General features: G+C 43.3%; 1 protein-coding gene across 1 annotated transcript in view; it reads left to right on the top strand.

The window, feature by feature from the left end:
• Window positions 1-2,491: 2,491 nt before the first annotated feature.
• Window positions 2,492-23,364, top strand: part of ANKIB1 (ankyrin repeat and IBR domain containing 1) — a 98,142-nt gene continuing 77,269 nt past the window's right edge. The window contains exon 1 of the mRNA XM_086466323.1: window positions 2,492-2,529. The gene's annotated coding sequence lies outside the window, so the exon portion shown is untranslated. The remainder of the gene's footprint in view (window positions 2,530-23,364) is intronic.

The following is a 23,364-nucleotide window of genomic DNA, read 5'->3' as shown; positions in this document are numbered from 1 at the left end:
CTTTTAAATTTTTTTTTTTTTTTTTTCCACTTTGGAACTATCTTCCTCATTTTGCAAGCCAGGCAAAAGGTCAAAGAATTTTAAGACTATGAAATTGAAAAAGAAAACAATTCTAAAGTGACAAGCACTGTAATTTATAAAACATGCTATGACAAAGTACTGCATTTCTAAGACTTCCACAGAGATTTCAAGAAAATACCTGATCTTCCTTCTCTCCCCGCCCCGCCAAAGGTAGAACATAGTCTTACCTACAGCCCAAGCAACAAAGCTGATAAAAATAAACTAATATGGATTAATTTACTTCATGTTACTTCAGTGGGGCTGCAAACTGGTGCACAATTCACTGAAATACAGAGCCTCTGAAAGGATTTAACATTTAAAATGAAACTTTGCTTACCCCTTACCCTTCTGTTTAACCCAAAGTGACAATTCCTATAATAATAAAACTTTAGGAAAATTATAGGGAAAACCTCCTAAGGCTAAATCACTTCACATATCAGATTTGAAAAGGGTCATGTCTGGTCATTAGCACCTTCCAGCTCATCATTTTCTTCATCCGCAAATGAACCCCCTTTCATCCCTTATCACCAGTAAGCACAATTTTTTTTGCATATTAACCCCTCCACAAAGATTTTTAACATTACTGTTTCTAGCTTCTTCACCTCTTCTACGAGAAACAGAGGTCTTCAGATTCCCATGCCCTTAGTCCAGTATTTTTGCTGGGATCAGACTAGCTGAAAACATATTAAAAAACCCAACATAAATAACAGCATGCAGATTTTCACCCGCAGTTAAGGTAAATATGTCACATGACTTAATGGTGGTACTTGGCCAACAACACCCGAATAGAAATATCTATCTATTTGCACTACAGTAGCAGCTGAAAACGTTAATTAAGCAACGTGTCGACTTGCGAGAGCTCGTACTTTGGGATGTCAAGAGTTCTGGAAGGAACAAGAAACAGCCGTCCCTTACGGGCAGCCCGAAATGCACGCTCCCCGGCTTCCCGGGACGCACCGCGCTGGACTGGGTTTGGGTCACGGGCCTGGGCGGAGGGAACCTGGTGGGCCGGGCCGGGCCGGGCGGCGGGCGAACTCCCTCTGCCCCGAAATCCAGGGGCGGGGAGCACGTCCGGGAAGGAGCCAGCCCCGAGAGTTGCGGCGTGACTCCGGAAAACAAACCCAGAGGACGAAGCAGGGTGGACTTGCAAGGCCGTGACGATAACGATGACGGCCTTCAGCAGGCGCCACCAGTGAACGGATCCTGACCAAATCCGGGACCAACAACGCGTCCCCGTCCCAACGGACGCAGGTTCTAGAGAACATGCCTCAGCCGAGCTCCTCCCTGCGCCGCCCAACAGCACCTCCAGAGCCCAGGTCTCTCTCCTCTCGCCAGCCCGGGACCCGCCGGGGCAGAGGGCAGCTTCCCCGGCCCTGCCGGGGAGGCCGCCCCGCCCGCCCCGCCAGAGCAGGCCCCACACAGGGAGCCGCGCTGGCCTCGGCCTCCCCCGCAGCGCTGTCTCGCTGCGGCACGGCGAGACCGCCACCACGGAAGGAGCCGGCCGCTGACAGAGGAGCACGACGGGGGGGAAGCGGCGCGGCGTCGCCGGTACCTCCCGCTCCGGTAGCAGCCACCCCGCCGCCCCGCGCCTCACGGCCGGGAAACGCACCCCGAACTTTCCTGGTCGTGCCCAGGAGCTGGCCGGGTACCGGGCCCCCCGAAGGGTGCTCACGCTGCCACCCCGCAGAGCGGCACCGCCTCCCACGTCCTCAGGACCACACCACCGGGGTGAGGGGCAGCGCCCCGGCCCCGTTCGCTCGTTCCCTCCCTTGCTTGCCTCCCTCGGTGGTACCGGCCGTCGCCTTCCTCGCCGCATCCTCTTGCCGCGCCCGGAGCCCAAGCCCTACGACCGACACGCGCCCCGCTCCGCCGCAGAGCGGCCTGGCCTGGCCCGGCCCCGCCCCGCTGCGCTCCGCTCTGCTCCCTCCCCCGGCTCGGCAGATCCGCTTCCCGTCCGAGCCCAGCGGGCCTCAGCTGACGATGAGTTTCCGGGTCGGCGGCCTGAACTTCTGCTGCTGCTGCCGCCGCCACCAATTGTTGACCGCGGGCGGCGAATGAGGAAAGGAGACCGGGCTGCGGGCCGGGCCGGGAGCATGAGACACTGCTGGCCGGCAGGGAGGTGCTGAGGCGCAGCGGCCTCCCGAGCCCGCGGAGCGCCGCTGGCAGTTGTCATCGCCGCCACGAGCCGCCACCGAACAAAGGGGCAGCGAGACGGCGGCAACCGCAGCGCCCTGCCTGCGCGGAGGGAGCCGCCCAGCCGGGCGGGCACTCCCCGTCACTTCAGCCGCCAAGTGACGGCCCTGGCTGCCCGCGGGCCGGAGCCTCGGCGGAGCGGGTACTCCCGAGGGCGCCGTATCCGGAGAGGAGCAGGGAAGAGGGAGAGAGGAGTGGCCGCTAAGCAAATGGAGGCGCTGGGTGGCGGGCGCGGAGGCGGCAGGCAGGGCCGGGGAGAGCCCCTGTGAGGAGCCGGTAAGTTCCCCGCGGCGCTGGCGGCGACCCCAGCGCCACTTAGAGAGGCTCGGGCAGGGTGCGTCGGGCTGCGAGAGGGCGAGGCGGATCCGGCCGGGGGCGCGGACGGCAGACTTCCAGATCTGGGCGTCGGCAGCCCGTCGCATCATGGACGGGGCGGGCCAGGAGGCGGCTCCGGGGGACGCCTGAGCTCCTCGGCGCCGTCGGCAGGCGAGGGGAGCGAGGCGGAGGAGGCGAGAGCAGCGGGTAGCGCCGGCGTGCGGAGGTAAACAAGCCGCAGGTTATCGAGGCCGGTCGGCCCCGGGGGCGGCGGTGCTGCCGGTGTGTGGGCGGGCCCCGGTGGGCCAGGGGGCTGTGGGGAGGCGCGATGGCTGGAGGTGACGGGCTGCCGGGATGGTTGGTTGCGGGGGTAGGGAGGCCGCCTCCGGCCCGGGCGCTCGACCGGTAACGCAGGGGCGGTGGGGGGGCGCGGGGCGGGGGCGGCCGGCGGCCGCGGCCCCGGGGTGTCGGGGCTCCCTTGGCCGGGACCGTCAGAAAGTTTGGAGCTGCCAGGTGGCCTGGCTTCAGCCAGCTCCCGCTGTTGAGCTCATGCCCACCTTCGTAGCCTGGAAATCCTGCCTTGAAGGCAGAAGGGAAATATCGTGAGCCGCCAGAGTGGGAGGTGTGCTGCTGGGTGAGCTGGGCGGCGTAACCTTGCTCCCCGGCTCGGTAACGCCGTCCTAAGCACTCTTCGTGAATGAAGTTGAACGCTGACGATCTCGTGTTGTAATTTTTTTTTTTTTTTCTCTGAGAAAAAATTTGAGTTTTGATGCTGTAACACTTTTATGTAAGTAGCAGTATCCCTCTCCTAGGCATGTGTAAACGCATACTGGAAATTGGGCAACTTTTAAAAATGAAGAACCTTGATAATCCACGACTGCTCAGTCTGTCTTCTATTTGTCGTTCAAATAGTATGTAGAGGAAATGAGGAGTCACAAGAACATGCTCTGCAGGGGAAGGCACTACTACTGCAGCTTAATTTTTTTGCGCGGACCCCTCCATCATTACTAACCATTGCTGATTGCGCTTTCTTCTTTGAGTGTGTGTCTGTGCTTACCAGTTGCAGAAATGGGTTTGTAGTTGTAAACATAACATCAGTAGGTGTGCTGTAATTGAAGTACATTCCTTAAAGACAGAGACCACTTTTGAGAGAATTACTAGCTATAGAGGTTAGCAATGAGAAGAGACTGTGCCTTCCTTACGAGTATGGGTATCCTTACTTTCATCTCTTTGATTTTTCAGTGTGAAGCATAGTGGATTAATATCTCTCTAGTCTCTCCGGGGTACAGAGAAAAAAGACTCTTCTTCCTTGGGCGCGGGGGGTGGGAAGCTGTAGTCGTAGGGAAAGCAGCACCACTTTTCAACTTCTGAGAACGTATGACTTCTGTGTAGGCAACTCAACTAAATGAAGTGGTAGAATTTATAGCAACTTTGGGGGTTTTGTGTGTGTTGGGGGTTGGTTTGTTTGTTTGTTTTCCTGGACATGAGAAGAGTAAATGGCTGTCCTTATAAATAAGTGACCAAATTACGGAAGAGGCTTCTGGAAACTTTAGTTCCAAGGCTTTTTGTGGTCATGTACTCAAGCAATTCCTTCTTTAATAAATTTTCGTTTAGTCCTTAAAAAAAAAAACCAAATATTTTAATAATACAATGTATTATTCCTGAATAAACATATTGCTAGAAATCTACTGAAAAGCTAAACAATGTTGGTGGTGCCCTTTATATATATATGCATCAGCAAAATATTATGAATGAAAATTAATTATAAAAAAAACCCCGAAGAACAACAACAGTGGCAGTGTTATAATAATAGTATCAGTAGTGAAAAGACAAAAATTGAGCAAGGAGGTTTTATACCGTCCCTCTAATATTTACTTGTGCCATGCACGTCTAGAGGACTAGGTATGTATGTGTGCCAGGACATGATTAGGCTTATTGAAAACCCATGGAGTTTCCTAGACATGGTTGTATGTTGTTTGTAAGTTTATACATATCTGTTTGTTATGTGTTCCTATCAGGCATACACACTCCAGAAAATTAAAGGAAACTAAACATGTAAATTTAAAAGGGAATGTCTTCTACAGCCGTCAGGTTTTGTTCAATGGAACAACTATAAAAAATGGGTTTAGAAAATGTCATTAGGTCTTTGTTCACTGTAGAAGGCCTTGTTAGTACTATGGTGGATATAATCTGTCCTGAGCAGTTTCTCACACGCTGGTCTGACGCCTCTGCTGTGATTGATTAGCACTACATTGCTTTTTGTTTCAGTAATAAAGCTTTGTTAAATAGTTTGACTAGCAGGGTTTGTGTGGTTTTTTGTTTTTTTTTTTTTTTTACTGGGGTTTTTTGGGCTTGTGTTTTTGTTGGTGTGTGTGCGTGTGGTGGTTTGGGTTGTGGGTTTTTTTGTTTTGTTTTGTTTTAGCTTTGCTGTTTAGGTGTCTTGTAGTTACCATTTACCTGACTAGTTAATTAACTTCACCTTGGAATCTGAAAACTTGAAGTTGCTCTCTGCAGTTGTCACTGCTGCAGTTTTGTTGCCTTTGCTAAGGTCACTCATGCCAGTAAGAAAGAAAATTGAGAAGCTGGAGGTTACAAATACACTGTGGAACCAGCTATATTTCTAATCCCATGATAGTATTTGCATAATTGACAATGATACATAGCAAAGAGAGATCTGCTTTGGTTGAAGAGCAGTCCCGTGGAAATTCTGAAATGTTCAGAATGACAGGAAAGTTGTGTTTCCAACACCATCAGCATCAGACAAGACTTTAACTGCTTTCCCTCCCTCCTTCCAATATATATGCCACATAGTTTTCCATGGAGTGTTATTGAAATCACACATATGTGTAAATTTTAGGGGCAAAGGATGTTTCATGCAAGATTACATTACAGTAAAAGTTCAAGCCAGAGAAGTCTACATAATGTTTAAAAACTACTACTTTTCTTCAGAACCACTAAATGTTTCCCAGGTTTAAAATGGAACCGGTAAAAATAGTCTTTGTTTGCCATTGTGGAATGGCAAGTGCAAGGTCCTGCACCTGCATCGCAGCAATCCCCAATATCAGTATGGACTGGGGGATGAAGGGATTGAGAGCAGCCCTGCCGAGAAGGACTTGGGGGTGCTGCTGGACAAAAAAATGGATGTGGGCCAGCAATGCGCACTCACGGCCCAGAAAGCCAACCGCATCCTGGGCTACGTCACAAGCAGTGTGGCCAGCAGGTCAAGGGAGGTGATTCTCCCCCTCTGCTCTGCTCTGGCGAGACCCCACCTGCAGTGCTGTGTCCAGCTCTGGGGCACCCAGCACAACACAGACATGGACCTGCTTAAGCAGGTCCAGATGAGGCCATGAAGATGCTCAGGAGGCTGGAGCACCTCCCCTGTGAGGACAGGCTGAGAGAGTTGCGGTTGTTCAGCCTGGAGGAGAGAAGGCTTCAGGGAGACCTTGTTGCAGCATTTCAGTATTTAAAGGGGGCTTTACAAGAAAGACAGAGTCTTTTTACAAAGGCCTGTAGTGACAAGACAAGGGGCAGTCAGTCTTTTTAAGTTGGCACAGGGTAGATTTGGATGGGATACAAGCAAGACACTTGCTCTGAGGGTGGTGAGACACTGGAAGAGGTTGCCCCCTTCCTGGCAGTGTTCAAGGCCAAGTTGGATGGGGCTGGGAGCAACCTGGTCTAGTGGAAGGTGTCCCTGCCCATGGTGGGGGGGTTGGATGTGTGATGGTCTTTAAAGGTCCCTTCCAATCCAAATCATTCTGTGATTCTATGATATTTTTTTTCTGATTAATATTAGTTTATCTTCTCTAGTATAGCAAAATACTATATTTTGCATTCCAGATTGTCTTAATTTATGTTTTCATATGTATGTGTGTATCTATTTTTCTGTCTCATCTCAAAAAAAATACTTGGAGTCCTATGCAAATAAATGTAGTTATTGCGGAATATCTTCAGTTTCTTAGTCCAAAAGTGACTTTGGAGAAAGACAGATACTAGTCATTTGCTTTGTTTTTTTTTTAAAAAAAAATCTTTTCTGAGTTTCCTTAACCCTCTGTGCTTTGTTAACGGTACAGTCTTTACTTTCTGCTTCTTTGTTTTTAGTCTCACATACCTTAAATTGTACTGTGAAAATGAAAAGAAATAAAATAAGTGTCTGTGTAAAATCAGCCAGGGTTTTCTCTTATTGGCGTACAGAGCTGGTCTGAAGGAGTCTGTGTTATTTCTCCAATGCTCTTCCTGTATTCTTATCTTTAGTAATTGAAGTAATTTTCAGAAGTTGCAAACATCTCATCTGTTACATAGATTAACACTTTAAATTCACATTTAGGGGTATTCTTCATCTCCTGTTTTCCAAGCAAGAGAATTGCCATGTTTTTAGATAAGACAAACACTTTTGACCTAAAGCTATTATGTCATACTGCTAGTATCCTTGAATTTTCTTTTAAGGGGTTTTGTTGGAGTTGTTTCAGAGATATTTTCATTTTGTGGTTTTGCTTTGATTTATATTTTAAAGCACATGAACTCTGACTGTTGAAGGATAATTTAAAGTTGTAGTAACAGGTTGTAAGTAGATTACTGCAGGGAAACAGGATGGCCTCTCTGATGAATTCCTGGGATCCTTCCTGGGTTGGGTGGCATTACAGAGCAGCTGTGTGACAGTGTTGTCTGTAGAGTTCCTCATGTAATTTTTCTTGTTCAGTTCTGTCCTGACAAGGAAAACAAGGAGCTAAAATGAATTCTCTAAAGGTAAGTTATATGTTGGTGTGTAAACTTGCACCTAGGAATCAATGTTTGCACATAGCCTGCAGAATAGCAGCATTATTCTTTGACAATAAGTTAGTATAGTTTCATAGAATCGTACGATAGTTTGGGCTGGAAGGGACCTTTAAAGGCCATCTAGTCCAGCCCCCTTGCAGTGAGCAGGGACACCTTTAGCTGTATCAGGTTGCTCAGAGCCCCATCCAACCTGACCTTGAATGTTTCCAGGGATGCGGCTTCTACCACTTCTCTGGGCAACCTATGCCAGCATTTCACCACCCTCATTGTAAAACGATTATTCCTTATATCCAGTCTAAATCTACCCTCTTTTAGTTTAAAACTGTTACTCCTTGTCCTACCACAACAGGCCCTGGTAAAAAGACTGCCCCCATATTTCTTATAGGCCCCCTTTAAGTACTGGTAGGGCGCTAGAAGGTCTCCCCGGAGCCTTCTCTTGTCCGAGCTGAACAACCCCAACTCTCTCAGCCTGTCCTCACAGGGGAGGTGCTCCAGCCCCCTGATCATCTTTGTGGCCTCCTCTGTACCTGCTCGAGCAGGTCCATGTCTTGTGCTGAGGACTAGAGCTGGACGCAGAACTGCAGGTGGGGTCTCACCAGAGCGGAGTAGAGGGGGAGAATCACCTCCCTCGACCTGCTGGCCCCACAACTCTTGATGCAGCCCAGGATGTGATTTGCTTTCTAGGCTGCGAGTGCACATTGCTGGCTCACGTCCAGGTTTTCGACCACCAGCACCCTGAAGTCCTTCTCGGTAGGACTGCTCTCTATCCACTCATTGCCCAGTCTGTATTGATATGGATTGCCGTGATGCAGGTGCAGGACCTTACACTTGGCCTTGTTGAAGCTCATGAGGCTCACACAGGCCCACTTCTCAATCTTGTCCAGGTCCCTCTGGGTGGCACCCCATCCCTCAGGCGTGTCGACCGTGCCACTCAGATTGGTGGTGTCTGCAAACTTGCTGAAGGTTCACTCGACCCCACTGTCGATGTCACTGATGAAGATATTAAACAGCACTAGTCCCAGTATGGACCCCTGAGGGATGTCACTTGTGAATGATCTCCATCTGGACATCGAGCTGTTGACCGCTACCCTCTGGATGCAACCATTCAACCAATTCCTCACTCACTGAACAGTCCACCTGTCAAATCCATCTCTCTCTAATTTAGAAAGAAGTATGTTGTAGGGGACTGTGTCTGAGGCCTTACAGAAGAACAGACAGTCAACATCCATAGCTCTTCCCTTGTCCTCTGATGTAGTCATTCCTCATAGAATGCCACTAGGTTGGTCGTCAGGACTTGCACTTGGTGAAGCCATGCTGGCTGTCCCAAATCACCTCCCTGTCCTCCATGTAACTTAGCATAGCTTCTAGGAGGATTTGTTCCATGGTCTTCCCTGGCACAGGTGGGGAGGCCGATAGGTCAGTAATTCCCAGGGTCCTCCTTTCTACCATTTTTACAAATGGGTGCAACATCTCCCTTTTTCCAGTTGCTAGGGACTTCACCTGGCTGCCACGACTTTACAAGTATCATGGAGAATGGCTTGGCAACTACATCATCCAGCTTCCTCAGGACTCTTGATGCATCTCATCAGGTCATGCATGTTCAGGTGCCTCAAGTGGTTATGAACCTGATTGTCTTTTACAGAGTGAAGGACTTTATTCCCCTAGTCCCCATCTTGTGGCCCATCCTCACAAGAGGTGTGGGGAGAGAGGTTGCCAGTGAAGACTGAGGCAAAAAAGTTGTTGAGTATCTCAGCCTTCTCATCCATTGTTACCATCTCTCCAGTCTTCTCATTGGGGGGATAGTTTTTCTTCAATCTTCCTTTTTTGGTTGATAAACCTACTGTAGAAGCCCTTTTCACTATTTTTTTTGTCCCTTGCCAAGTTCAGCTCCAGCCCCACCTTGGCCTTGCTGACCCCATCCCTACGCAATCGGGCAGCATCCTTACATTGTTCCCAGGATACCTGTCCCTGATTCCACTGCCTATGCAGTTTCTTCTTGTCCTTTAGTTTGCCAAGCAGGTCTCGACTTTTGCCTTGCTTTCTGGATTTCTTACACCTGCAAGCACGAAGCCTCCTGCAGCTGGAGTAAGATGACTTCATCCGTAGGCTCCCCTTGATCGGGCAGCCTCTAGTAGACACCAACCACAAGATTCCCTTTGTTGCCTCGGTCTCTAATTCTTACCCATAAGCTTTCAGGCTTCTTGTGGCTTTTCTTCAGAGACAGCTCTTCACACTCTTATCTGTTTCTTGATGTAGAGGGCAACCCCTCTGCCCCTCCTTCCTTGCCTGTCCCTTCTGAACAGCCTGTAGCTGAAAGTAATCCCAGAGAGCTCCAAGGGGCCTCATTTAGGATCGGTGTTTATAGGGTTGCAAGATGATTGACTTTGGTCAGTCATTTCATTGTGGCCATTATTCTTGTCAGACAATCTTGGCATTCTTCAGAGTGGGCTGTGATCCAGGCAGGAGAGGTTGCGGGTGCATTTCCCAGGCAGCAGGACTTCCCGGTGTGTTTAGGGAGTGCCTGATCACCCCAGCTTGCTGTGCTGGCACCCAGGACGGGAAGGGACCGAAATGCTTCAACTCCTGCGTCTTTAGGCAAGGTCAGAAAGTACCGGGTTGCCCCAGCCCACTGCATTTTGCAATTAAACAAAAACATAATGGCTAGTGCTGACATTGCAATGCGGCCCAAGGTGGGGGTCTGCACCACCACAGACCCTGACTAGGAGAAAGACATCGAGGTGCCGAAGCATGTCCAAAGAAGGGCATCGAAGCTGGTGAGGAGTCTAGAGCAGATCTTATGAGGAGCGGTTGAGGGAACTGGAGTTGTTTAGTCTGGAGAAGAGGAGGCTGAGGGGAGACCTTATTGTTCTCTACAGCTACCTGAAAGGAGGTGTAGTGAGGTGGGGGTTGGTCTCTTCTCCCAAGTAACCCATGATAGGATGAGACGAAACAGCCTTAAGCTGTGAAAGGGGAGGTTTAGATTGGATGTTAGGAAGAATTTCTTCCCTGAAAGGGTTGTCAAGCATTGGAACAGGCTGCCCAGGGGAGTGGTGGAGACACCATCCCTGGAGGTATTTAAGACGTCTAGATGTGGTACTTAGGGACATGGTTTAGTGGTGGGCTTGACAGTGCTGGGTTAACGGTTGGACTTGGTGATCTTGGAGGTCTATTCCAACCCAAATGATTCTGCGATTCAAACTTCTGTTGTGTAGTCTGCCATGATATATAGCATTCCAAGAGGTAGAAACTTAGTTATTGGCTGCTACTTCTCTATATCTCTCTGCTGCATTGAGGTTTTCCTTTTCTTTCTAACAAAAATAACAACAAAAAGAATAGGTATTAGATTTTGACATATGCTTTAATTGTGAACATTGCATCCCAGAAGCATATGAGTAAATAAACCAAAAAGACCTTTGGAAATACTGCGTTCACCAAGTTCTGTAGAATAGGGACTGTCATGTGTTAGCGAAATGGTATATATTCATTTTAAAAGAGTATTTTTAAACTGCTGTGAACCACTTAGACCTTGCTTTATAATAAAGGCTGTGGTCAAAAGTACAGACTAGGTATTTCCAAGTCATTGTGGTATTTTTAGTGAATCCTTAAGTTTGCTGGAATGATCTGAACTATTCCATTTATATTTACAGTTGACAGTCTGTAAGGCATAGACATAACCCTCTCTCACTTTAGCATTCTGAAACAGAGCACAGTTTAGAGGGAAAGATTGAGAATGATCAATTTCTGGACAATCTGCAAGACTGTATACAAGTTGGTTTAAGAACCTTGACTTCTAGTAACTGGACTATAGGTTTTCAAAGCCAAAAGAACCTAAAGAGAATTGTTTTGCTGTCGAAGAGACCAATTGGTTGTAGATTATTCTATTAAGCAAGAAAGTAAACCACCATTTGTATACCTCCTACATATAACTTTAAGAAATGTTTTGGAGCATTTTTCTGTAATGTTGAGTAAGTTCTTGTATTTAAGAGTGGGGCTTTTTTTCAGGAGTCATTGTCAGAGGTGGGAAGATAATAAATGCTTATTAAAGAAAAGGTCCATTGCTTGTTTTCAAATTCTGGATTAAGTTAAGGTACTAAAATACTTTAATGGAGGCAGATGTTTTCTTTTTCATGTAGTATTTTTAAATCTGATGCATTTAAATCCCTTTGCTTTTATGTAAGTTAACAAATATGTAACTTTTGATAAGTGATTTGTTTATACTTTTGAGCCATGATGGCTACCACTATTGAGGCATGTGTTATTTCTCTTCTATAGAGCGTCTCTGCTATGTCTTGTAGTAGCTGTTCTATCTTAGTGTTGTGTCGGTGTTTCCTATGTATTTATTTGTATGTGTTCCAGCTTCTGAATATGTGTCTTAGTTTTCTTGGTTTTCTTCTTTCTATCCTTTCCCCCCTCTTTTTCTGATTATTTTTGTGTGTTTCATTGCTGTCTTGTACCTCTTGAAGCAAAGGTCTGTTTCTTCAATTGACAACATGAATGGCTTGTAGCTTTGATCTGCTCTTGCAGAACATTTTTATGGAGTCAGGATTGTCTTTGGCGTCATCTGCTGTGGTAATGGCTGTTACACTGTAATCCTGACCTGATGCATCTCTCTCATGAAATTAATTGGATGGGTGACACCTTTTTAGACACGCTGTGGTGGTGTTTCTGTGGGTTTTTTTTTACCACTGTCAATGATTTGGCACTTCTGTGCAAGCAGAAATCGTAAACAGTTCTTGGCAGATGAAAACATAAAAAGAGATGCATAGTCTTGCATAGGCTGTGAAGCAAAGCCCTAGCAAGAAGTAAGGTAAACTAAAGGAAAATTAAGTCAAGTGGGCAAGTTTTTATGTGAATACCAACCTGAATTAAGATTTAACTGTAATTCACATAGAATTAAAGGTTATAGAGAGGAAAACAATTTTTTTTTGACTTAGACTCTGATAGAGGTTGTCAGCTAGGGGTAACCTGTCAGTTAACTTACTTGAAAAGTGGTAGAAGGATGATTGTGGCTAATTGTGAAAATTCTTACGCAGTTGAATTCTGTGGTAATTGTCTTAAACAGTTCAAATACTGACTTTTGAAAAATGCACTATAGGAGTGTTAGTGACCTCCCTATCCCCCCCCTCCCCCTTTTTTTTTTTTTTTAATGAAAGAAGGCTTGAGGAAGGATACAGCTTTGGAGATTTCAAAGCTATTTCTGGAAAAATACACTTGAAGTTGATATATAACGCTAATTATGTATATAATAATGGCTTATTCCTTGACTTGAATATATTCAGTTGCAGTTAAATGTAAACACAAGTTGGAAACTGGTTCTCTGCCCCAAGTACTTCACCTGATGATCACTCTTCTTGGAATTTAGCATAGAAAAGAATTAGATTTTTCTAGTTTATAAGTGTAATTCTGCTTTAAAAGCAGACCTTGCTCATTCTTGTAGCAGGTACTTTAGGTCACTGTAGGAACATGATGTCCTGTTTGCATGCCGCTGGTTTTGGTCCTGATTGTAAGTTACTACAAATGAAATAACTTAGTGGAGAAAATTGTATTTGTATCTATTAGTTTGGGCTGTATTTACAGTCCACTTAAGATCTCTTCAAGGACCTTTCACAGATAGCAATTTGGGTAGCAATCCCCTCCCCTGCCCTTTTATTTCAAATGGATTTCTAATAAGAATTTTGAAGGCAGAATTAAATATGATATATTTCTATCAAAGCTGTTGTGCAGAAGGTCAAAATCTTACTGTATCAAAAAGCAAGAGTGTATTTTTTAGGATATGTAGATGAAGCACTGATAATGATGATAATGTTAATAATGATAATTGAAATATTTTGCGTTATGAGAAATAGATGAAAAATTATGAGAAAAAGTCATGTTATATACTTGTCTATGTTTTTGCACTACCATTATATTAAATAATGGTTCTGTTAAAGTATATCATAGACATAAGGATAGGAATTTTAGGGTTGTTTTAATTTACTAATGAACCCTGTACTAAGGGTTTGATTGTTACTATACTGATGTGGTATGCAGTTGTGTATTTTTCTTTGTATTTTTATTAGCTAGTATGTGTGTAAGGTATAAAAATAATATATGTAAGGCTGGATGCACATCGGGACTAATTTTCGGCAGTAGCAACCTGTAAATGCTCTTGCAATAGTTTTCCTCTGAAATGTTCTTTTTCTTATTACCTTGTCTGTGTAAAATACTTGCAGAATTGTTACTTTTTTAGGATTTTTTTTTTAAATCCAGGTGGCTCTGCTGTGTTCTAGATTTCTAAGCAGCTGGGGCACAAGCCAATGTATTAATCTCCAGTCAACTCTCTATTATGTTGAAAAACTACAGATAGACATGTAGAAATGTCCTGGCAGAGTAGAAGCCAGAAAATGTCTTGTTAGTCTATTAAAATGGTGAATTTTATCAGTGTCTTGAATAAACTGCAAACGTGTGTAGCTACTGAACTATGAAAACCAAAGTTCCAGCTGTGCTAATAATGCAGGTTATACATTTTAACATTTTAAAGAACTTACAGACTGATGCAGTTTCATTCACATTTGCTAAATAGTTGAATTTATCTCTGTACCCATACAGCGAGGATTTTGGTATTTTAAAGCTCAGATCTTGAGACACAGCTACCATCTGACACGTTTATTATGTAGAAATAGTTCTACTACAAGACTGTAATACCAAATAATCTAGGCCTATGCAACATTGTGAGTTATATTCTAAGATAATGCATTTGTTCTTCATGAAAGAACTCCAGTGACTTGTGTTCTCTGAAAGCTGGTATATGGAGGTACACAGCCTGCAGTACTGAGACATTACTAACAGCTGTGTAGCTTATTGCTGTACAAATACGCAATGGCTCTTAATTTAGGCCCTTTTCCCTGACTTCTTGAGAGTCACTTACACAGATGCTTTATGTATTTAGTTCTCCATATTTAGAAGGATGTATTGGAGAGAAATCTTTCATTGGAGCTATTTCAATGAGTCACCAAGTGCAAACTGGCCATTAAAAAAAAATACTGAAGAGGCTTTATTTGGTGCCTTGTGTATTGAAATACAAGTTCTTTGTAACGTCCATTTACCAACCTGTTAATTAGTTAAGATTAAGCTATGTGAAAGTCCTTTATCCTTTTCAGGACATGATAATTAGTGTTCAGTAAGATTAAATAATGCAGTTTTGCATTTATAACCTTCGTAAACTACCTGGATGAGGTGATGCAATGTGCCATCAGCAAGCTTGTTGATGACACCAGGCTGCGTGTGCTGGAGAGCAGGGCTGCTCTTCTGAGGCACCTCAACAGGCTGGAGAAATGGGCTGACAAGAACCTTGTGATGTTCAGCAGAGAGTCTGAACATTTGAACAGAATAACTCTATGCAGTAGCACAGGCTGGGAACTAATGGCTAGAAAATGACATTGCAGCTAATGTCATCACTTTCCTGGTGGACACCAAGTTGAACGTGAGTCAGCAATGTGCCTTTACTTAGCAAGAATGAAGCCAATAGCTGAGAGAAGTGAGTATTTCTGTCAGCTTGACCTTTGTGTGATTGCATCTGAAACGGTGTCTAGTTTTGTGCTCCCCAGTATAGGAGAGATGCTAACATACTGGAGAAGGTCTATAGGAAGACTGCCAAGATAATTAGGGCGCAGGAGCACTTAAGGTAAGAAGACCTGTGTGTCCTCTGTGTGTTCAGAGAAGACTAGGTGGAGGATCTTGTTTTCAATTAATGGGAGGGTACAGAGAAGACAGAATCAGACTCTTCTTGGAGGAGCTGGGTGACAGGCCTAGAGGCAATGCAAAAAGTTATAGCAAAAGATGTTTCGATTAGACATTAGGAAAAGATTTACACTATGAGGGAAGTTGCTCAGAGAGGCTGTGGGGTCTTCATCCTTGGAAATGCTCTATATTTAATTGAGAGCAGCCTTGAGCAGCCTTTGAAGCTTTGAAGATTGTCCTGGTAAGAGGATTGAAGCAGTTGACCTCCAGAGGTTCCTTCCAGTGTAAATAGGTGCTTGCTCTGTATCAGATGATATGGTTGCACAACCAACCATTTTCTCCCTCCTGTGCATACAACTGGTACTGGCCCACCTAAAGCACATGGCCCAGAGGGCTGTGGAGCTTCATAGAAGAGAACAATATAATTATCTTACGTAAACTCTGCTATACAGCTCAAACTGTGGTTTTTAACCTGACTTCTACATAGTCAAAGACTTGAAGTGATTAGTTTAGTGTTTTGAATTATCATGTGTCTGTAATGAAGTAGACTAATTGTAAATGAGGTATCTTTTGTCCAGAGTTTTGTTTTAAATAATGTTGGGTGGGTTTTTTTTCTGTAATATGACTTTAAAAATTTTTCCTGCTATGCAGAAGTAGCCTGATTTCTTGTGCATCCTTTCAGGCAGTGAAATAAATGTATAGCTGTGATTGGAATACAGGCTTATTCTGGTTTTATTTGTTTGTTGAGGTTGGAGGGGGGTTATTGTTGCCTTTTTTTAATAAATTTGTAAATCCAGACTTTCTTATAAGCAGGCTGCCTGAGGTTTATTCTTATTTGCTTACTAAAGGAATAGAAAGTTAAATTTGTTTGTCTGGAATGGGAGTTAGACAAGCAGCATATTCTTATGTAAAATACTTTGTTGTAATGTTTAACTAAAAAGAGGTAATTTGGAGCGTTTAGTGTCTGTTACCCTGGATGTTATTACAATGTAAAATAAGCAAATATGAATAAAAGTCACATAATTTTACTGCAAAGGCAATGTAAAGAGCCTATTGTTTTGATCTTTTATTTCCTAGAAATACCTTTTAAGTTCAGTCTCAGTGAGTCAATTCAGAAATCCTGTTTATTTTTTTTCTGCATATATTCCTATTATATATACAAGTGAGGAATCAATATGGAGAACCAGAGTTTTAAAGTCAATCTTTAAGAAGGTGACTGTTTGTTTGTTTGTTTGTTTTATACACCCCCCCCCCCCCCCCCCCATTTCTGTTTTAGCTATTCGTATAGTTTACTAAGGAGTGAATGAGTCAAGTTCCTCTTAAATTAGTGACAAGCCTTAGAAGTATACTGAATTAACTTCAGCTTTGTAGGCTGTAGTATCAGGGTAGCCATGAGGAGTTAGTAATAACTATGTCTTTCATTATTTTGCAAATGTACAAAGGTACTCAATTAGCATCTACTCATGAGTTTGAAGGAAGAAATCTTAAACCCCCAAATCATGGATTTCCTGGGAATTTCTATAGGAATTATACAATATCTAACAAAACAAGATAGTATTTTCTGGGTGTCTTCAGCATGTTTTAGCTGCTTCAGAGTAATGATGACATGCAGATCAAAGCAGACTGGGTTAGTGCTAAATGGAGTTGTAAAAAAAAGTTTCTTTTTGAAGCTTAAAACCTCAGTATGAACTTTGAACAAAAGAATATTCCCAAACCAGTCTACCCACAGCTTACTGTGAAAATAAATCTATTCACATTCCTCAAGCCAGACAGTCCACCTTAATCATGCCTTGCTTTAACTATTGTATATTTTGTTTTCCCCAGTACTGCCTGGGTCTGCTTACTTTAACTCTGTTTGAAGATTCTTGTTGTCCTTTCCAAACTGCCTGCCCAGCTGCTGTATCCAAACAGCTCTAAGTGAGGGCACCCAAGAAATGTTATGATGCAGTAATTGTATGTTGTGGCCCCGATTCCCTACAATTGAGGACACTTCTGATAAAGAATTTTTTCTCTTTCTCTTTAGATGTGCTCCATTCTTAAAAACAGAAGTGACTTTAAAATTTGTCCATGTAGAATTGAAACATGAGAGCAGTATTCTCTCTTTCAAAATGGATTCAATAGGTCATGAGGCTGTAAATGCAAAATTTGGGATTTTTTTTTTTTTAAATACAGTTCGCTGTTCTAATTGATTAAGGAAATAAGATTTCCATGTTACACAGATACTTGATTACATCCTGAAAACAAGCAAACTATTGCACAGGTGTATTATGTGCCTTTTAGAGTAGGTGGTTCCAGCATCCCTGATTCCTGGAACATTCTAGCCTCATGCCCTTCTGCTACAGTATGATATGTTTTTGTACAAACCACCATTTGGAAAGGAAGTCTTTTATGTTTGTTTTATCTCTTTGTAGAGGTATATTTTTTGTTACTGTATGTTGTTAGTCATGGCTATTCTTTAAGCTGTTAGGTGCTTGCTTCAGAGGTGCTTCTTTCTTTTACTGTAATACAAATACTATTCTATTTCTCTCACTTCTGTCTGTTGCTCTCTTTCCCTTGCTGAATCTTCCAGACAATCTTCTTGCTATATAAGATGTTACACAAGTACATAGGGTGACACCAGGGTAGATTTTTAGAGCTATTTGTGCCTTTTGAAATTTTCAGAAGATCTTAAGACTTAAATCCTCTAATGAGTACCTCAACCCTATTGATAAAATATTGTTGTTTCTCCATACCCACCAGCAATTGAAAATCTGGCCCATGAATTGTTCCCCAGCAAGTTTTAAATATATTACAAAATATGATGCAACAGCATATGTGATATAGGAGGGAAGGAAGGGATGACTGTCTGTTGTTAAACATCATCCTTTCCCAGAGTGTAAGAGGATAGGGACTACATTATACGCATTTCTGACTACCAACCCCCTTCAAGACTGTGTTTGTTTAAGAAGCTTTGTGCCAAGTTACTAGAGTTTGTTCTCACCAGAGTCCTGCTGGGCCTCCTGCAGCTAAAGCAAACACCTTTCACCATGACCTTCTTGCCCCACTCCTGCTTTTTGACTTCTAGGGTAGCAGAGCAAAGCTTGGATGTCTTTGCCTTCTAGTAAGTGCAAGCTCACCTGTGTGCTTTCACTGCCTATTGGGCAGTGATTTTAGTTGTCTTTCCACCTAGGCCTTGCTTGCCTAGCATATCGGGCACTGGAATAGCGTTTGCTGCTGCTGTTAATCATCATCTGGGTTTTTGAACAATGAGGTTAAAACTGGACTCGGACACAGGTACTGGTTCTGCTGATGTTTTTGGAAAGGGCTAGGGTGATGTTGCTGTATCAGTTATTGTTGAGAGTTTGCATCCTGATATAGTTTGATGCTCCTTTGTATGTGGGTCAGTGTGGGTACTTGCAAGCTTGGGTGCAGTTTACAGCAGCTGGTGCTGCCTGTGGTGCTGTGATATCTGCTCTGTATCTGCAGTCTCCCACTCCACCCAGCTACATCCTCCAGTCCATGCTCCACCCACCATCCCCTTCTGAATGCACTGCCATTGCCAGAGTCGTAGCTGATAAAATAATGCGGGGCTACAAGAGAAATTTCCTGAAAACTGTTTTGACTTTACACAGTGGTGCTGGTGTGCTCCTGCCTTGCCTCCAGCACCCAAACAACTGTGGGCTTTGCACAGTTTGCACATTGCTGGTGTTTCTGCTGCTGTCTGCACTTCAGTTTGAACAAATGGTGTTTTGAAAGTATTTCCACTCTTTACAGTATGCACTGGTACAAAAAAATCCTGCCTCCCTATTCCTGCTGCTGTACTCTGGATGTTTGGACCATCACATCCAGGAAGAAAATGCAAAAGAGGGAACTGATCGGAGTTACAGCTATTCTGCTTATCTGTGCAGTCAGAAAGGCCTGTGCCAGCACACAACAGGGGAAAGTGCGGGAATATAGACGAACAGAAGGGGTGGATCGGAAGCAGAAAGGACAAGATCAGCTCTGATGTCGATTAAAACCACTTTAGAAACCGCAGTCTAAAATTCTCAAACAACATTAGCATCGTAAAAAGATAACGGAGACAGATTTCCAGCTTGCTAAGTGCATGCTTCATAATAACTGTTTAAATGACTCTGTAGTTTTTGAGGCTTTCGGGGAAGTCTGGTAGAGGTCGTGCACTGATCTGGGCAGTGATAACAGGGAACTTGACCTGGGGGAGGAGAACAACCCAAGACAGGGACAAGTACAGGCAGCCAAATACAAGTCCTACCAGTACCTAGCAAATGCTGGATTGATAATTGAACTTTTCTTAGTGGTAGGTCAGGCTGCTTAAGAACAGCTTTACTGGTCATAGTAGAGGAAGGTGAACAGGCTTCTCAGGCTGAAGGAGAGACATGTTGACTTGACTGACGCCAGTAAGCCTGCACTTTTACATAAGCAGGCTGGATTGTGGAGTCTCGGGTGGCCATGTGCCATCTTCGGCTGGGTGTCGTTCTCACTGCTTTGCAGCCAGGTTTGATAGACATTGAAGTAAAAGTCTTCCCCTTTGTGAGGAGGCATGCCTGGCTTTGGAGGCAGCAGGAAAGGAACGTGTGCCCTAATCACAGTAGCACCACCACCATGGTGGGGAAAGCCCTTGTGGAGATGTCCTGTGTGACTTTGCGAGCATGTTCAGAAATAGCACTGGCTAAGATAACCTCCTGTGCGGTGTCACTGACACCTCCCGAGTCAGGAGGATGACCTAGATCTTTCTGTTCTGCAGGACCGCTCTGTCTAATGTATCAGCGAATAAGGGATACAGAGGTCCTAAAAGTCACCGTACCTAACCAGAAGTACTGCATCCACTGGTGAACTAGCTATGTTTGCAGCACGGTCAATCATTCTTTTCTTATGACCCTGGGAACTGTATGAAGCAGATGTGGAAAGAATAGAGTCAGTGATGAACACAGCCCTGGCTGTGTTAACTCCACATTATATATTTTGATGCTACGTGGTCTCGTGGGCAAGCAGTATTAGAAACAAAGGGTATGTAAGTCTGGTAAATATTGCTTTTTGGAGCATGTGCTTGCTGGCACAGTAACTGGCTGTAAAAAGAGGTAAGGCACAGCAGCTTTCAATCCAAAAAAAACCATCCTGCAAAAACTTGGGCAGTGCACAAAGGTGAATTAATGGACACGGCATGAGATGATTTGGGCTACTGGATAGCAAGCCAAAGGCTTTTGCTGAGAGCAGGGAGCATTACTGTATGACCATTAGCAATCTCATACTGAACAGGCTTAAATCTTATGCCTCAGATGATCTGGTTCTATGGCAGTCCAGCATAACTGTCACAATCTAAATCTTTTTGTAATGATTCCTGTTTCTAGACTGCAGTGTTCTGATTTAAAGCATAAAAAGTAAAGTATTTCCTGACTGATATATTAGGCTGTATAGTTAGTGTTGAATGCTTGAACCTGTTTCTAGACAGAGGAATTTTCTTCTTTATATTGGGAAGTCCAATGAAATTTGTTAGGTATGCTTTGGCTATTCAAGTGTTTTCTGTGTGGGGTTATCTCCATGTTCTTCCCCAGCAAACATGAAGTGGAGAACAGTAGTAAGTGTGACAAGGTTTACAGACTGCTGGAAAGCAGGGGACAGGGGGATTGTGTGGAGAGGGGCAATTTTTTTGGCAAGTTTCCTCTTACTTGTTGTTATGAAGTAGAGAGGAGTAAGGAGAAGCAAGGTCTGCTTACACAATACCATGAACATCTTCAAGTAGGAGAAAAACCACACAAGACTGCTTATGCTTTCCTCTCTCTTTTGTAGCATCTGGCTATAATCTTTCCTTGATAATTCAATATCTGTCAGTGAGAGAGGTATTTCATGAGAAAATGGGGAGGGAAGTCTAAAATAATTCAACATTCTTAAAAAAGAGAATATCACTCCTCCATCTGAATGTAGATGTACTTTACAGATTTCCTGCATTCTGTCTGGATTAAAGTAAAAGGAGATTAGCATAGACACCATCCCTTTATCAAGTATGGTTTGCCAAAGTGAGATGTATTTACTGGGTGATGAGAGCCAGGGTCTAATTTTGTAGGTCTGATCTCTGAACTGTTAAATCTGTGTTGAATCTTGTGGAAAAGTTATGGAGACTCTTGTTTCAGATTATTTTTCTCAGTGCAAATACAGTTTTCTTTAGTATGCTTTTTGATAATGAAAACATTGCCAAAAATGTCATTTTGTCATGTTTAACCTCTCTCTTAAGAACTAACTTGGTGCTGGATTACTGGAGGTGAGTTAACATGATGCAATTTTTGAAAGATTTCAAGACAGGCTTGTGGAACAGCCGATGCGTAAGCCTGATGCCTGTTCCTGGAATACTAGTAGAAATTACGTAATAATGGACCAAATTAGCAGATGTGTGGATAAATGTGATATCCTGAGGAACAGACAACCTAGCATTGTAAGGGAAAGTCTGATCTCACAAATGTGCTGAAATTCTTTGAAGAAATTGCCAGGGAAAATGCATTTTATATCATCTGCTTGGATTTTCAAAGGGTATTGCACACGGTCCCTTGCTTATAAGTCCTAAAAAGTCCAAATAACTTTGGAGAAGAGGGAACGTCCATTGTGTGCAGAAGTTGCGGGACAGGAAATGGGTAGGAATAAAGAGACAGTTTTCACAGTGGTTGAAGGTTACTGATAGAGTCCCAGATAGATCAGTGCTAGGACCTCTGCTGTTTAATGTGGGGATAAATGATCCAGAAAAGATGGTAAGTAGTGAGATGATAGTCTCTAGACAATACTACAAACATAGTCTCAAATGCAAAAGAATTTTATGAGATACAATGGTAAATAGTGTATGAAGCTCAATATAGCTAAAGGTGAAAGATTCACATGATATAGGGAAGAAAAAGGGTCCTAAATTTATAGAGAATATTATTATCTCAATTATTAACACTCAGGAATGAGATATTGAGGTTATAATAAAAACTCTGAAGAAAATCAGCTTAGTCCTTAGTACCAGTCCAAAAAGTAAATCAGATGTTGAAAGAGACCATGTCACCACCATGTAAATCCATGCATTTTGCATGCTGTACACAGCTCCTTGTCTCCTAACTCAAAAAGGTGTTAGTGGCATTGGTAATAGAGAGAAAAAGCAGAAAGGATCATAAAAGTTGCACAGGACTTTTCCTTAAGAATTAGGGTGAGTCAATCTGTAAGAGAGCAAAAGATTGGTATGACAGAAAGGTGATCACCTGTAAAAGGTGTTATGATAGAAATCTCTAAAATCATGAGTGGAATGGAGAGAGTAAATAGGAAAAGTTTTTTGCTGTCTTCCTCTCAGTTCTCATGGGCAGTGAAGATGAAATTTAACAAGGGGCACGTTAAAAACAGATGTTTCTTCACAATGAATAGTTAAGCTGTGAAATTTTGGGATGCTGTGGCTGTTAACATTTTCCGTAGATTTCAGGGAGTTTTTGAACAAATAATGGAAGAAAAATGTGTTATAGCTTATTAATATAAAAACAGCACATCTGGCTCCAGAATTCATTGAGTGGTAAATTGCGGAAGAGTGGGAGAGTGTTGTGGAAAAGAAAGTATCGCGCTTGCCCACTTTTGTACTTTTCATTGGTATGCTCTGCTGGCAACGCTCTGGGTAAGGTATTAGATGAGAAGTATCTGATCCACTACTGCCATTATTGTTACTATATGTGTTTCTAATCTTTGGAAACAAGAAGAATGCATATATTGGTAACTAAACTTTTAAAAGAACTAAAGTTATATATCATCTGTTTGATTTCATATTTGTGAAGTCTAAAACCAATGGAAATTTTGCTGCAAACCAGATATAATGCTGTTTCATGAAAGCACACAATAAATTGTATTAATCAATAAAACGTTGACATATAAACAGTAGAAGTGGTAAATGAGATTGTTAGAATTGAAGAAGTAATCTAGTTGTCATTATAATATTGAAGATGATTTTCATTATATATACTCGAGTGCTTTAAGCTAATGTCTTGAAATAGAATTGCTGTTAGGGATAGAATTCTTTCAAGGTAGGAATAAACTATTTTTTTCTCCCACTTAGAATTTTGGATATTTATTCCTAAGCAAAGCTTGTCTTTATTTTTGAGGGCCGACCCTTTTTTCCCCTCGGTCAGTCTGAGGTAACTTCCAAAACAGCAAAGGACTCTTCCCAGTCTTTGTCAGACCTACAGTCATTTTGAATTTATACTGTATCCCTTCCAGATCTACAGAGCTGAAAAAAAAAAACCAAACCTGTGGGTTTTGCTTTTATATTTTTTTTTAAGACTTGTCTAATGTTTTTGTAATTCC

This window comes from Leptosomus discolor, chromosome 6, assembly GCF_034619465.1.
Source record: "Leptosomus discolor isolate bLepDis1 chromosome 6, bLepDis1.hap2, whole genome shotgun sequence".
Lineage (NCBI taxonomy): Eukaryota > Metazoa > Chordata > Aves > Leptosomiformes > Leptosomidae > Leptosomus > Leptosomus discolor.
Note: the sequence above shows the minus strand (reverse complement) of the source record. Positions and strands in the feature narration are given on the sequence as shown.